The sequence below is a fragment of the Varroa destructor genome, unplaced genomic scaffold, assembly GCF_002443255.2.
Source record: "Varroa destructor unplaced genomic scaffold, Vdes_3.0 BEIS01000002.1, whole genome shotgun sequence".
NCBI lineage: Eukaryota > Metazoa > Arthropoda > Arachnida > Mesostigmata > Varroidae > Varroa > Varroa destructor.
Window position 1 is genome coordinate 8,315,836 of NW_019211455.1, and position 14,024 is coordinate 8,329,859.

Sequence of the window (14,024 nt, forward strand, 5' to 3'; positions counted from 1 at the left end):
CTATGCTATTATCAACAAGTAAACGAAAATGTATAATTTTTTAAGCCGACTCGAATATTTTTGAGGTTTTTACGATTCGTCCCCTTATTGCAGTTCCCTATATAAGATATGTAATCAACGTAAAACTTAAACGTAACGCTAAACAACGTAAAGCTATCTTAGATGCCATCACTAACTCCTCGATTTTATATGCAATGATATAACGTCTCGAAGGATGTTTTTAGGAAACGTTTTCTTACATTTTGCTTATTTTTTGAAAATTTTTTAAGAGAGTTAAAGTTAAAACAGCCTATCTATTCTACAGTTCAGTAACTGTTCTTGACACATAAACTTCATGCCTGGAGCATTAAGCTGCATCGTATGAGCCTGCTTTGTACTTTCACAAATAGGTATTCCTCCGCCAGTAAAAGCACGCAGACGCTTCAAATCGATCCCATACACATAGGAAACTTACTCTTTTTTATCTAATTAATGAACTATTCAGTGCAACGTTAATGACGGTTGTTTAGGTATAACCTAATCTGTTCGGTTAGGTTATAGACCTTATAAATTTACTGCTCGATATTTCTCACTATACTGAACGAGACCAGTATTATAAGACGTCAATCATCTTTTGTGTAGCAATTTGTATCAGTAATAGAATGATGCTGTGAAAGAGTGTTAGGTTTTACGTTTTTTTACACGTACACGTTCAGAAACGTTCGCTATGACTTGTTCTATCATTAAAGTCAACGATGCACGTGAACAAACAGAAAACTAAATAAAAACGAAGGGGGGATGAAAATTTCGATGACTAATCAGGTGGTATGAGGAACGCCGATGCCTACAAAATCGCAAATGAAAGTCAAGTCTTTGCTAAATTTATATGGTGAAGTTTTGAAAACATAGCCAGGACGCCGAAATTTGGCGTTTGATAGAAACGCAAGCAAATAGGTGCTTTCGGTAAGTCCTTATTAATTCCAAACTGAATGAGCGTTGAATACCTCCAATGAAGAGTGGCGTATTGACGACCAGATAGATAAGCAAGACCATTAAGATTTGTTTTATAAACTCTCAAGATTCATAAATTAAATGGCACACCAGGCTGTAGGAACAACTTCTGGCTTAAACAGTCGAGAAATAGTCTTGTATGGCGGTAGTATGTCACGGGCCACGCCGAGATTAGGTCCAGAGACCCAGTACCCAACGATAGAGACACCAGCTATAATGCCTAAGTAAATGTACTGGATTATGATAATAATATTGAATTTTTATTTATGCTTATCTCTCTCTCAATACGCTCTGAATTCGAACATTTCTATATAGGTATTGTTTAACCTCAACGATCTTCGGATAAACGTTTCTCTTCTAATAATCATGAATATACTCGTATATACATGAATATATATGAGAATACTAACGTGCATTTCTGTTTCATGTTCGATATCTTGAATGAAAATGACTGGGTTTATTTGGCTACGTTACCTCCACGTATGTTTAGCGTTCATAATAATGTAGTAAGTGAGAATATTAATTCAATTGTAAACAGGCATTCGCAAAACATAATCTCGTAATAATAATTAAAATGAAAAAACGTGGTTCACCTAAATAGCCCTAAAAATATGCTAATAGAATACCCTAGTAATTTCATCTTCTATAATACACTCTCACTCCTTTACTTCCATTGATCTGCTTTTTTATAATTAGCACTACGGATGTTTGCCCCAGGCTCATTAATAATCGTGCTTATAATAATATTGAGTTTCATAAATTTTTCCACGATGGTCCATGTTTGTGTAAATTTCGAGCCGCGTTAGGAATTGAACTCGACTCTTGTGGTTAGCGCTACGTCTGGTAGCTGCTAGAGGGTCTGCGAATAAGGAGGTTCTCACAACAGAAAGGTTCGAATAAACACCTTCGAAGAGACCAATGCACTAAATGAGCGTCCTATTAATATATTTGCATCAGGTTATGACACACAATCGGTTTCCCTGAGTCAACAATCGTATAAAAGGACCCTGTATAATGTTTCCCACAAGCTATTAGCCTTTATTAAGCCCACGATGATATGAAAGGTGCATAGTAGATCCGGTTATTATTTATGCGCTCAAAGAATATCAGTATAGGCGAGTTGATTCGATCAACACTTCCTAAGCACACTGATGTATCGAGCCGCTCGGCCACGATAATGCGTGTGATCCTACATTTGTGTAACAGGGTCGGCCCTCTTCGTTCAAAAAAAGTGCCTTTAGTAATAGATAGCAATGGTAATAATAGATAACAATAATATATATATATATAATAGTAATAATAATGACAACAACAATAAGTAATAATAGTAGAGCTCCTATTAGATTTCATCAGGGCCTACTGCAGTTATAGTCGAACACACGGTAATACAACAAGGTACGTACTAACTCCAGGTGCTATTTTTGAAAGCGCCGGAAAAATTTCGATGGCAGCGGTGGGATTCGAACCCACGCCCCCGAAGAGACTGGTGCCTTAAACCAGCGCCTTAGACCGCTCGGCCACGCTACCTTGGTCACCGTACAAATTAATTATTATAATAAGCGGGTATATAAAACCTCCAACATTGATAAGATCATTAAAGATATAAAGAAATTGTTTTTTATTCTAACAACAAGTATTACAGCGCAAAGTAATGAACCAAGGTGTATTGAAAAACGGATAGATATTGACACTATAGATTGAAAGCTATAGATATACTAGAAAAAGCTAATACGTAGAAAAAGCTATAGCTGTTGTCAGACGATTTGACAGCTAAATAAATGTTTAATTATTTTATTCATTGGAATATTTTTTATTTATTTGATAATAATATAGTTTAGGTTTATTACCTTATATTTTTACTACAACAAGACATATGTCAGTAATTATAAGACTATCATTATCAATTATAATTTTTGTGGTGATTAAATTTTTCTAAACAGATGTATATACATTTAATAAACACCAATTTATTCAGCATCTTTTATAGTTTTGACTGAAACAATTAGACATTTAATACATCCTTTAACGTTAGCTGTACGGTGAACTGCTAATACTTCCTTTTTTTTTTTATTAAGGAAGTCTAATACGTTTATCCTGGCTTCAAAAATCATAGAACAGCAGCATTTCATTAACTGAAATGAAATTATGTTCATTATTCCAAAAATAGTTTATGCCAAAAACAAACTTTGACTCCAAGTGACGTACTGTTTGAACGTAACTTTGACGTAACGGTACTGTGTTTGTAGATTAAACAATGATCAGACTGAATTCAAGTGATGCGAGAAAAGTCTGTGTCGAATAAAAACCACTTTTATCCGATGAAATATCCCCTCAAATGAAAAACGTTTAGCCCACGCGATTGCACAAGTATCTCGAAAAAATACTATTATCAAGTAAAACCTGTGACCTAAAACCTCGGTTACAGGCCGTGGATGTAATAGCTAAAGCTGAAGTCATACCTTTAGCCTTTTAGCTATCCTCCTAACAAGCGTATTACCTATTTTGTCAGTCCTCTCGATCGCTAAATATAATCATGTACTTTGAAAATGAATAGCGTTTACGCACAATCAGATCCAGGTCTACACATAAGCTAAGCTTCCATATATTCCTAACATCGGAGGGTCAAGCCAGTCGCAGAATCGCAATGTAGATTCGAATCAGTATCGTAATGTTCCGTAATACATAGTTACGATATGGGTTTAGTAAATCTGTAGTACAGCACAAACGGGTTTACTATGCCGCTGCTGCCTGCTGCAGGAACAACGATGACCTAGCCTTAGAAGACTCAAAAAGACATATCGTTGATATGAAAACTGGGTTACTTACCAATCAAGCGAAAATTACCTTTAGCCAAAACTAAACAGTTTCCTATTTCGTTGAGCATTCAATAAAATCAAACCGATGGAACGTTATTATTACTACGTTTTGTTATTTCTCGTATTAGGATATACTTGTGTAAGACATAATTCCTCCGCACACGGATCAAGAAACCCTAAAAGGTTAGAGCGATAAACAGAAGCGTGCTTCTCATGCAAGCAATATAATCAACATACAATCCTAATATAATATTATTGCTATTATTATCCATAAGTAACAAGCTTGTTAGGATAGGCTCTAACCGTGGAACTCAATCAAACTTCATTCGTTCATTTTTACTGCTAGTATACTTACCAGCCATAGAACATCAACGCAAATTTATTGCTCGCCTCATAGAACGCCGCAGACTATGACACCTCTATTAACAATAAAGTTCGACTAATATACATAAATTCCGAAAAAAAAATACTAATTAGAGTAATTATAAAAAGTATCATCATCATCATCATGAAACACCTCATTAAACGCGTCTGTCTACCTCTATGTTAATTTCCATTTTTGTTCGTTGTAGCCGTCTACAATACATCCGCAGTACAGAGTTCGCTGTTGATGATCTCGCTCTATGATGATCTAGCAGTCCGATGGGCCTATTGTGCGTTCATGTACATCAACTCAACTTTTCGGAGACATTACATTGGGTCTGCCGAGTGAACCGACACACATAACGTCAGAGAGGAAGCAGGCCAGCGTGAAGTTGCTAGCTTGATAGTAGGACATCTAAGAAAGCTTATCGGTTATGAGTATATAAAAGTTAGTTTGACATTTAGCTAAGGGCAGTTACTGCCGTTGCTCACACAGATACCGTGTATAAGCGAACGGGATTTGATTAGACCACAATCAAGCCAATACGAGATGGAATATATGGTAATATGTCATTATGCATACTTTAAGAGGCGGTATCATCTGAAGTTTCGTCAATGATCATCACAATTCGATTATTATTATTATTATTATCTATGCGTTTGCAACAACTCAGACGTCGGGCCATCCGGGCAATTGGTGAGGTCACTGGGAAGGCATTATGGGCGCCAACATCGTATCCCCTTGCCAACGTGTACAAGAGCCCTTTTCTGGCGTCTCTCGAGCAACTAGTGACATGTGATCGAGCAAATTTGAGCTAACATTTGTCATACGTAACATAGTATGGCTTCGTTGTTGTGGCTTTAGCTGACCAATCGTTTACCTCTTCACTTGGACCGTTGGCCGTTCGTCGAACGAGGTCAGATTACGATTGAAATGTCCCCTCAAATGAAACCTGATTTATTACGACCGAGAAATAATGAACTTTATAGAATGGATAAAATCGGTGAGTATGGCATGACCAGTGAGCACTGCATCGGCACAATTAGCTGGCAGAATTCGCGTGACGTCCTTCCAATGAACGCGGTTCCCTTAGCTGTTTCTCAAAGTGAACTGAAATAAGTATACCTGAAGTTATACCACCACAGCACTTGTTTAATTTAATTCGAAATCTATCCGTGTAAAATCGATTCGAAGGCTAGCTTATTAAAAAGCTTGCTCATTACATAATTTTCAAGCAGCAGACGAACCATGTTCGTATATATGCATGCAAGTTGTTTCGTGTTCGGTATCAGGTACTTTATTTACTTATTAATGGTAAAGCGTGCGAATTCAAATTTTAGGTGTCCACCACCATTTTCCGGCACTGTCAATACCCCCTGTTCGCAACGCAGTCATCGCCTGCAGTACAATCAATTGTGTGGCAGCAAATGTGGTACAGCAGTGCATCTATTAGCAGAGCCGGGATGGACCTGTTTTTGTGCTGAATCATCATCAGAGTCCAACATTCGTCCCAGAAGCAGCAGCGGCCGTTGGAGATGAAGCTATCAACGGTCGGTCACCCACCGCGCATGCTGGGAACGATAGATCAAGATTCCACTCAGCTGGGTCAGGAAACGGGCAAAGGGCGTACTCGAATCAGGAGGGCAAAATGGGACTTCGGATCGAGGGTGACCCAAACATTTAACGCATAGGCTTAACGAGACGATACTAGAAGACGGTAAAAGAAAGGCAAGCAAATACTGATGTACTATGACACGGAATAATGTCCATTATGATAACATAGCTGAGTGCATAATTATGGCGCAGCACATCGATATTATAGTCGGTCTTTTTATCCTATATTTTAGCCTAAAGGGCTCAGTCGATGGTTATATTATCCGCTACGACGAAAAGATTTGATCTATTCAGAGGAGCCACTATAACATAGTAAAGCTATGGGGCATATCGCATAGTTTGAGCGGACGTAAAAATATTCAGACAAACATTAACGACTAAACCAGACAACGGACTTCATCTGCAACAGACCATCGAACTTTACACGGGGTTTTACCGATCTTCTATAAAATTCCATATAATCCATGAGAAGCGAAGCAGCCGAGCACCTGCTAACCTTTTGATCCACATGATTCTTATTTACATTAATGAAATTACCTGTCTCAAAAAAAGTGGATAATATGTGCGACTTTTTTTATATGATATTTCAATAGCGTAGTCACAGCTTAGTTTATTTGTTAAGACGTATAGCAAGAAATACTCTTAGTAGCTTAGTAAGTATAGGAGAAAGGAAACATTTCCCCTGCTTGATTAAGGTTGATAGTCGGCTAACGGAAATGTACCGTAGCCACTTTGCCGGTGCCCAATTCGCCTATAGCAAGAATCAAGTTCACCGAATTGTAGCCGATGGCAGAGATCTGCAGCGGTAGTATTGGGGTGCGGTGTGGCTAGACGCTTTACTGACGCGGAGGGTATGACCATCCGAAAACGATTCCAATGGCCAATTTTAGCAGGTCCGGGTATTGTGTTTGAGCAATATATCGGAGCTGGCAATTGCCATTGGCCGCCAACTGTTCTGACATATTTGTCAGCCCTAAATTGATGACCATAGTCGGTCGATACACAGTGTGTTTCGTGAGGCGGGTCAAGGCGGGAACATGGCGTCACGCCCTCGGAACTTCCCCGAATGCTTGATTTTTTTCGAAAAATTTTAAAACCTGGCAGATAATTTTTCTGTCTTTATGCCTGTAGTTATTATGGTATGCTTTGTGTATATGCATCTAGGTGAATTCGTTTTCTTTATGGTATCAATACTTGATGGATAGTGACCCGAGGGCGCAATGCGACAGCTCGGTATGTTATGCTACAGTATGGGCGTAGCGTCGAGATTACTAAACGCCATACTAAAGGACTTGTAGAACTTAAAAAAAATTACATTTGAACTCTTCAACCCGAGTTTCAAGTTACGTTTCACGTTTGACTTCGTTGCTCTTGAGCTACGGACTGATCACCCAGTTGGTGCCATCATTAAATTTATAGAAGACAGATGCTATTACTGATATCAGATGTTATTAGGAATTATACATTGCATATTTTCCGATGGTATCCATGCCCGACTACATAAATAATCTTTCTCCTCGACGCCTGTCGTATGTACATATTGTATATTTATGTGGCAAACTCTAACCAGTAACTCTCCGGACTCAGCGCGGACGCCATGGAACAGCTCGCGAAGTGTCAAACAATACGGGTAAAACACTTGGCACGATTCATGAAGACATTTACGAGTTTATCTTAGATAAGGGCATTATGAAAGGATTAACTTTTTTTTTCGTATCTCTACTAATTACATAATACGGACAATGTAGTTAGCAACGCTTTAAGTAGAGCCGTCCTTAGACTATTCATAGTTGATGATCCTGCATAATATAGCCCATAAATATTATATAGAAATTCATAGGAAATCATCGTTGTATCAAGATATGCGTCCTATAGGACAATAGTATAGTGTTGATGCCGCTTGGCCTATTCTGTTTTTCAAATTTATCATTTAAATAATTGTAAATATCTTCTTAACTCGATATACGTATGTACGTACGTAGCGTGCATAAGTAAAATCCAATCGTAGTGCCCCTATTAGTGCTCTTTGCCTAAGAGATGGTTTATGTACTGGCTACTTTAGCTACATGTTGTTTATGTACGTAACAGCGTTATCCAGTTGTCCTATGTAACACCGTCACCGTTGTTTCAAATAAGCTTGTAGCATTTTAGAACTATATTGGAATTGGTTAATTTATTTCGACATGTGACAAATGAATAAGAAGCATGTAGAAAATTTTACTTTCACATAAAATTACTAATGTACGGCTAGAGTTGCATGGCTTACGTTCTCCCTGTTATAAAAACAGAGGAAATTCCTATTCATGGAATTCAGAAAATCTGCAGTCATGATGATGCTATAAGTAAATGTTAGTGCACACCTAACAATCTGTTTGCATTCGAAATTAAGATAATCTTTACAAAACATCAGTTCTACCGAAATCGTGCTCTGCGTTCTGAGGTATAGCTACCTTTCCTATCGACAACACTGATCTCCTACAGAGTATATTTTTAAAATGGGTTTCCTTTATAAAAATGTCACATTGAACGTTAAAAATAGATCTCTGAATTTCTGAAAAATTAACTATAACAATATGTTTAATATTTTGAATAATTGCACAATGGCAGAATAACCGAGAGATACTTGAAAAATAAACAAGAACTTATTAATAACTCGTGCAAATAGTTTATTGTTTGACCGTTTTTGTTGACAAGCAAATGTTTAATTATATAAACCCACCTTCTAAAATATAAGGGCAAGCACGTAATTTTCGGAATCCGCTATTACGGTTTATCAGTGTAGACAGGTCCAGCCAAGGTCGATCCTTTATTTTTACGTTTACCGATTTAACGTCGATCATTGGATTCGTCAGAACCGCGAGTGCGTAGAGGCAAGCCCCAGAAGCAGCCCTTGCTGGACATCGCTTCTACCGTTGCGGCAAATAGAACATGAAGGCATTAGAAAAAGCCCTTTGATCATCTCAGTACACCCTCATAAGCGTACGAGCGAAAAAGAGTGAGAAAAGGGCTAAATGATGTAACAGTCAAAGAACAGTGACGGCGCCGAGCGTTATCGACTGTCCAGCCGTAAAAAGCGACAGCCAACAGCGCATTCGTCGTTTACCCCAACTCGGGTGACAGGCGACGGAGGACGAGTGCATTTTTGCACCATCGTTGTCACCGTCATTGCCGTCTGTATCACCAATGAGAAATTTTCATAGTGGTGCTATTTTGCATGCAAAAGAACTGAACAAAAGCAAACGAAGTACCGCTGAATCAGGCTAGTTCCTCGTGACACTTAGAAGGGATGCACTTTTGTGATGGCCCCTTAGCTCTTTAGCGTTACCGAGGTCCCGGCTTCATGAGCCCGTCCCCATCTGAACATGTGTCGTCCGTCCGCCTATCTGGGGCTCGGGCCACAAATAAGCTGCATAAGTCCTTGGTTTCCTTGATGTAACTCGTGGATGAGCTGATTCCTATAGCCAGACCTGTGATTACGTTGTGCATGCATGTGTATGCCTGATTCTTACGCTCTCACTGGTTTACTTCAGACCTTTGATAATATTCTCAAAAACAGAGGACGTTAAAGAACATTTCGGACTTTCGGCGCGTTTTTGAGCAATTTCATTGTTTTTTTAAAGTGAAAGTTGGTGTTCACAAAAATAGTAGTAACGGAGCAGAAACAAAGTTGTCTGCTAGTGTCCAGTGACCTGTAATGACAACATATATTGGTTGTTGGAATGATCCTAAGGCCCCTTTGACTTTCTCCGGTGAATGTTATTGATTACCTGCAACTCGTAAGACATAATTAGCCTGAAGTTGTAGCCTGACAACCGAAACACAGATCTTTATTTCGCCCTTGATGAGTCGCTGATCTGAAACTAAGACTAGGTCTCGCCGTTTGCTATGAGCACAATAAAACTTCACATGTAGTTAGTACTCTAAATTAAAGATCTATGTGAGAAGGTTACCGTATTTGCTAGCAGCAATTTATCGGCTTCCATTGCCAAATTGCGAATTGAAAACTAGGACACATTTTAGTTTTTTTATAATAGTTACTTTCATGCGCGGTGCGTAAACTAAACCTCCTGTATAATTATCTTCATTAGGTCGTGCCCCTCTCTTTGCCGGTAATGGAATTAGTACAGGTTAATAAAAGCAACCAATTTTTTTTACGAAATCAAATTCTTCATCGATGATCTTTTCGACAAGGGAAATTGTCAAAAGTCATGATCATCATTAGTCACGCTCATAGCTCGTTTCTGGTACTAGTAGGAAAGCACTTGCCCCGACACCATTACACTATGGAAGAAGCAAGGCTCTCTTGTTCTCTCTCTTCACTCAGTAGCTCAACGGCAGCCGAGGCCGTCAATCAGAAATAAACTTTCCTGTGCAGCCTTATCCCAACGTTGACGATTTCATGGATGGTCGCGACGATGATGATCATGCTGATAGGCAATATTGATTGACTTGACGTGGGTTAACTTTGGCTTGGACGCTGTGTATGTGTGAGACAGGGAATCAGAACGGTCAATGGTTGACTCGGTATACTGAAGCGGGATATTATACCCCTACAACCCATCTACCCTCCCAGTCACTCAACGCTACACCCAAGACGAAGGACCCCGTGAAAATAATAGTGTTGCCACATATGATGTTTGTAGCACAGAACCGAAAGAGTGCCGGACAAGCTGGATAAATTGGACCCCTGCCTGGCTCGTTCAGCTCTTTTTTCGCTTGCCTGTGGTCGTGGCTGCCTGCTGAGCGAGATTGGACATGGTGAGGCAACGTTACGGACCAGCCATCATACGTAGCTTTAGCGTCGCCCGCGATAGCTAAAAAACCACCCCCTCCGCTGTGTCTTCTTCCTTGCTGGCCGACTAGCTGAGTCGACGAGAATCAAGCTTGCCGAGAAAGTTGGTCTGACTCGCAATCCAAAGCGTTTCCAATCCGAAGGCGCAAACGAGGGCATAGCAACCTTAGCAGGGTCGGAATCATTTGGCGGACTGGACCAAAAAAGACACCAAGTTAACTCTGATGGTCACTTGCATGCGACGCAGGCGACAAAAGAAGTCGGTTTCGAGGTGGACGAAGCTTTGGGCTGCTGGCCTTGCTAGGTCCAGTGCCTCAGCATTGGTGTTTGGCCTCTCCGAGTGTCAAACGTTGTACAGGCCGGGCTTTGATGACGGGGTAGGCCTCGATGGGTAGGTGTCTGTGTAGAAAGTTTTTGTGCACTATTTCTCCGTGCCGAGCCCCGTAGGCTGGTAATGCGTAGAGTGAAAGAAGCATGGCCTCGAGTATAGCATAACGGTTAGGGCGCAAATCAAGGTTCTCTCAGCCTGCCGAGAACAGGACACTGCTCAAGCGGTGATTGTGGTGATAGCAACGAGAGAAAAGACTATAACCGTCAGAATTGGCAACGACAGCAGCAGTCGCAGATGTCCCAGGACAGACGAGGATAAACAGACGCTCATGCCGATCTCTGAATAAACAATTATCGCTGAGGTTAGTGGGCACACTAGCCCAAATTTATTTGCCTGTTAGGTTATTTTTGGACACGTATTTCAAAACTACGTGCGGATAGCTATTTAGCTATAAATGATCGTGAATATGTGTCATATGGAGACGACTACGCTTTTTAGATTTTAAGCGGTATCATTCGACTCTCGGTTAATCATTAATAAAATGAAGTAGTTAGCGATAAAATCCGTCCACTAAAAATTAACTCAAGACGTAAAAATAATACAATTAAGAGACAACAGTTTTTTTGAAACTAGCACCTTCCTAGAAAATCAGCGTGGCACATATGCTTTGAGATAATACGTTATAATGATCCACTTCTAGGTAGAAGCTAAGACCACCGAAAGTTCAACTACAGGATCCGAACATCTCTGGGCGATGGGGAGATTCGGCCGTTCAAGCAGCCAGCGCGTATGACGACAGTGAAAGCCCAGGTTTGCAATATGACCCGAAAGCTTTGGGTGCGTGTCGATAGGTGAAGTTTGTTTTTACGAGAACGATGAGAGTCACTGAGGAGAGAGGACAAATCCAAGAGGAAAAAGAGGCTCTGATAGAAATTTAAGTCAAACGCAACAAAACGAAGTGAGATACAGCTTGTGTTAAGGCCCAAATAAATAAAAAACGAGTGCATTCGCTCATCATGGTGACTTCACACTGGTGGGGTGCTCACCGGTGGCGTGTGAATGTCGCTACTTCTCCCCTCATGAACCAGTAACACCTTAGCCCAGCCAAAATGCACTCTTCATGACTCTTGCCTGCGCGGTATAGTTCATGGTCTCGTGACCCACTACCAGCATTTTTTAGTTCCGAAAGTCAGCGCAATGCACGATAAGCGTTGAGCAAAGGAACATATAGAAGCGTTCCGTGGCGCCTGCAGCGAACCATATGAAATCTCAATGCCCGGTTGGGAGGCGAAAATGATGGTTTCAATGACCTCAATGGGGCAATTTTGCATCTACGTCTGGAACCGTGCAAGTGTCTTTGACGCGACAAACTTTGCGATGACACCACAACGACTGTATAGACGAGCAACCTACTGCTGCAAAGAATGCGAATTCCACCTGACGCATATATTCTTCCGGGTGTTTGCAAAAACATTCGGGGTATTATTGCCACTACAGCGGGATTCGCATCAGGCCAGTCCGACAAAGACCGAGAGCAAAAAACATCGGCCAGCAGGGCTTATGGTTTTTGTGGAGACCATGACCGGAAACCTTGCAAATGGTTGGGCTTAGGCAGATTTCAGGCAAATTTCATCGTAGTTATTTTTCAACAGTTATTGGCAAAAAAAACGCATACATAACGAGAAACCGAAATTAGGAATAATGTATAGACACACTCCATTTCTGACAATTACTACGATGTTGATGTATAAGAATGCACGGATCTGTATGTGTGTTAAAGCGCATGTTAATGGAGCATTGCTGGCGCCTTCTATCGTTCGGGTATGGGAGAAGGAAAAGAGTTTTATTGTTGGCAATGTAGGCAAACGTGCATTTTTTTTTTTATAGTAATCACCATTAATAGCAGCTCTGAGTAAAATAAAAGTCCAGTATGTGGACTGGTTCGGACACCAATGTTTTACGCCCAACTATGGTCCCAGTTGATGCTGACCAAAAGCCAACATTAGTGTATATTTGAAGGAAGGAGGAGTTCAACGGAATGGTTGCTTACAAACATTAAACGTGTTTGATTTTCATCCTGGGTAAGAGGAGAACATATGGAGGAACGTTCTAAAAGTCATAGAGTTTCGAACACAGATGAGACGCTTTGAATAAAGTCTGATTGTACGACATGGAATAACGAGCATATTTCAGTCACCAATCTAATGTAACGCTTCGCGTCGTTTTCGGACGAAAAACTCGGAGCATTTAATATTAGTTCTGGTTGGAATATTTTTCGTTGCGATCTCGGTTGGCACGAGCTGTCTATAGCAGTCAGAGGTCTCAGTGGTTAAGTTTACCTAAATTTCACTCCATTTGTGAGCCATTTTTGATTGTAAACACATTCATGCTAACTCGGTCGCAGTATTCAATCAACGGTTTAAGCTGATCTTAGATGTCACTGCATTTTCGGTAACAGAAACGCTTACTAAACGAAAAATGGTGTTTTTGGCGCTTCTAGTACAACTATTTTCCGCTCTCTATCGTTCGTGTCCACGGGCTTCACAGGCAGAGCTTAGCTTGGCGAAACATAATACACTGGTTTCGCTAACCAGATAGATCAACGAATCTGTCCATGAAGTTCGGTGGAAACATCCCAGTTTACTTAGTGCGCCATCGAAATGATATTGTTAGAGCATGGTGAAGCTCTGACTGAATCCTTCATGTCGCGCGGCGAGAAAACTCTTGTTACACTTCACGCATATACGTATATATATAAAAATTTCAGGCCTATTTTGAGCTGCTGCTACGCGTCTTACGATGCCTGTGCAGGCTGGATTCGAGTGGTGGATGGGCTTACTACGTCGCCTCTACGGGTCCCCATGGCGCTTCCTACCGGAACGTTCCGGTAGCATCAGGCCTCTGGCTGACTCCTGCAGGTGCTATTATTTTACATCATCTTCCCATTTTCGTAATTTCAAATTACAACTCGAAGCGTTTTGCTAGCTCCAGTCGATTATCGTGGTCATGGTTTTTCCTCCTGTTCCTCGACCTGCTCGTCAATGTAGAGACTGTAAATTAAACGACAAGATGGATTCAGCGGCTTTGATGCATTTTTTTTCGTCCTTTGTAAGTTCC

At 40.5% G+C, this 14,024-nt stretch overlaps 1 non-coding gene across 1 annotated transcript; it reads right to left on the reverse strand.

The window, feature by feature from the left end:
- Positions 1-2,435: 2,435 nt before the first annotated feature.
- Positions 2,436-2,517, reverse strand: TRNAL-AAG (transfer RNA leucine (anticodon AAG)). Its single transcript has one exon. It is a non-coding gene; the product is annotated as a tRNA-Leu (tRNA).
- Between the last annotated feature and the right edge of the window lie 11,507 nt (positions 2,518-14,024).